Genomic DNA, 3,497 nt, shown 5'->3' on the forward strand with positions numbered 1-3,497 from the left:
AGTTTTCCGTTTCCCTTCCTGGTGGCCATCCTGAAAGAAAAAGGGAAGAAAAGTAACCCAAAAACAAAGATAGAAAACAAAGAAAATACGGGTGGGTTAATGTCAAAGAACGAGAGTCTCAAGTACATGGTAGCTACAACATGCAAGTGAGAAAACAGTAGAAGCACATGCAATATCAATAGTGCAAAAATTGCAACAAAGGGAAAGACACAGTAGATAATGAAGGACAATATAAATTCATGTCAATGCAAAAGGAATACAGGTATCATAAAAGATTGGCATTGACAGATAATTAATATCACCCAACAATATAAAACAAGGCACGAAGCAATCAGGATGTAAAAGAGATGCAATCAGTTAATTAAGAACCGTTTAACACCAATGGTAAAATAATAACTTAGAGAAGAAAATAAAAATATGCACAAAATTAAAATGCAATGAATGAAAGTATGCAAATGAATTAAGTAAAATAGAATGAAAGTGAATAAGGATGAGATGTTAAAGAGATGAAGAAGAAGAAAGTAAGAAAGGAGGAGGAAAGAAGGAGAAAGGATAGAAGAAAGAAGTAAGAATTTAAAAACAGGGCGCGACGCGCACGCGTGCTTCACGCATACGCGTGAAAACTGAGTTGGCCATTCCACGCGTAAGCGTCGCCCACGCGTACGCGTGGGTGGTCTAAAAGTGAAATGACGCGCACGCATCAGGGATGCGTACGCGTGGGATGATTTTGTGCTTCTAGCATAGTTCCAGCGAGAGGGCAGCACAACTCTCAGGTCAATCACCCAAATACGCCGATTGCCTTATCCACGCGTGCGCGTCAGCGATGCTTACGCATGGTTTGCTAAGGTTGCAAGTGACGCGAACGCATGATATACGCATACGCGTGGGTCAAATTGTGCGCAGAGCACACTAGCCGCACGATTCCATCACAACTTTCTGTTCGTTGGATGGGATAGCAAAATTTGGAATCGACGCCCATGCGTGGCCTACGCGCACGCGTGGGTTGCCCCCTTTTTTATGCAAAATGCAAAATGCAAAATGCAGATGGTTATGCAGAAATTATGAATGAACACTAATAAAAATAAAATAAAATAAAACTAAGAATAAAACAAAATAAAATAAAACTAAGACTGAAAAAGAACGATCATACCATGGTGGGTTGTCTCCCACCTAGCACTTTTAGTTAGAGTTCTTAAGTCTGACATTTGGTGAGCTCCTTGTCATAGAGGCTTGTGCTTGAACTCATCCAGGAATCTCCACCAGTGTTTGTAATTCCAATAGCCTCCGGGATCCCACACTAGTTGCATAAAGCCTTCAAGCAAGTTAAAGCAAGTGACAAGGCCCTAAGAGTGTTGATTGCTAGAATGAATTCCGGGGTCCCAATCCTTGCTTTTGCACCCATCTTCTTGTTGATCATCATTTTTTCATTTGGGTGGTGAGCAATCCAAATTCTCACTGAGACATCCAAACAACTTCCTAGACCCATTCAATTGAGAATTATACCAACCCTTGTACTTTAATTTGGAGCATGCAACCATATTGAACCTTGCATGACAATTCCTACCACTAACTATCTCCCTCTTACTCTTAAAGCCACAAAGAGCTCTAAGTTGACCATCCATCTCAAGTAAACCATATTCAAGTGGGAAAGTAAAGGTCAAGGATAAGAATTTTACCCACTTGAATGTTGCACTAGATGGTAATGGATTTGGGAGAGGTGTTTCTAATGATCTTGCAAGCTCTACTCCCTTGTGCTCTTCTGTGAATTCTTCCATCTCCTTGCAAACTTCTTCAATTTCAACCTCTTCCTCTTGGTAGCTTTCTTCCAATTCAATCTCTTCTTCATTACTTACCAAAGGCATGGGAGGTTGTGCTTCTTCTTCTTTAATCTCCATCTCTTGATCAACCTCTGCAAAGTCTTCAACCATGATATGCCTCGGAGGTTGTACACCCTCCTCAACATCAACTTCAAACACCTTGGAAGGAGGCTCTATGACTGGACTTTCCCATGGAGGTTCTACATCCCCAAGTCTTCAACCACTTCTTCCTCTTTAACTATTACGGCTTCCTCCACTTGTTCCAATACAAAGTCACGTTCCTCATTGTCCACTGGACTTTCTAGTGTCTCCTTCATGCTATGCTCTTCATTAGATTCTCCACATGTTGCTATGGGAGTTCCTTGAGTGTCCAACCATTGGGAGGCTAATCGATTTACTACCTCGGTCAAGGCAGCCGTGAATTCTAGTACCTTCTTAGTCATCCTTTCTTACCCTTGAAGAAGTACACCAAGGGTTTCATTCATTAGAGATTGGGGTGGTTGGAAGGGTTCATCGCATGGGAAGAATGGTTCATGATAGGAAGTTCTTCTTCATAAGGATAAGAAGATGGTGTATATTGAGGTGGTGATTCTTGGGAGTAATTGTGTTGGAATGGGGGTGGTTCTAAGTATGGTTCATAAGGCTCATAGGGCGGTTGGTATGCTGGATATAGGTTAGGGTCATATGGGGGTGTTTGGTGGTATGGTGCTTGTGAGTATGGTGGTTTAAAGCTATGTTGAGGAGGGGGTTCATAGGAATATTGTGGTGGGTGTTGACTGTCACGGAGAGGTCCACCATAACCATTGTCTTGATATGCATCATAGAATGGTTGTTGATAGTCCATCAAAGGTGGTTGTTGCCAAGAGGGTTGATCAGATCCTTGTGGCTCCTCCCATATTTGATTGTCCCATCCTTGATGCAAGCCTTCATTGTAATCTCCACTTCCTACAACATGATTATAACTAAACTCATAGCCAAAGGGGTGAGAATTCATGATAACAAAAGAAAATAAAAACAAAAACTAATAAAAATTAAGCAACAAAGTCCTAAAACTAACAAATAAGAAAAAAGCAAATATTTACAATAACCAATAATAAGGCACACGTTTGTAATTTCCCGACAACGGTGCCATTTTGACGAACGGATTTTTTGCTAGTGAAGAATTCACAAACAAGTTCTCGTTGCAAGTATAGTTTCTAAACTAACAATAATCCTTTCGTACAAAAACTTGTTTTTCACTAAAGCAAACCCAATAAAAATAAACCGAAGTATTTAAACCTCGAGTCGTCTCTCAAGAAATTGCAGGGAAGTGTATTGATTATTAGTTATGGAAAGGTATCTTTTTGGGTTTTTGAAATAAGAAACAAGAAAAGTAAATCGCAAGAAAGTAAATTAATAATTAAGAAAACTCTTGGCAAGGTATGAGAATTAGACGGCCTATCCTAGTTATCCTTATCAATTGTAATGAGAATTGTTCATTGCTCCCACTTAGTTAACCCTTACTAAATAAAGGAAACTCAAGTGGACTAATCAATTTGATTCCTCAAGTCCTAGTCAACCACTAAGGAAAGACTAGCTTTAGAGGGATCCAAACCAACCAGCAAATTTCAATTGTTAGTCAACAAAGGAGTTTGATAACTCAAGCGTCTCCAATTACTCAACCAAAGCTAAGAATGTAAA

The sequence above is a fragment of the Arachis hypogaea genome, chromosome 20 (assembly GCF_003086295.3).
Source record: "Arachis hypogaea cultivar Tifrunner chromosome 20, arahy.Tifrunner.gnm2.J5K5, whole genome shotgun sequence".
NCBI lineage: Eukaryota > Viridiplantae > Streptophyta > Magnoliopsida > Fabales > Fabaceae > Arachis > Arachis hypogaea.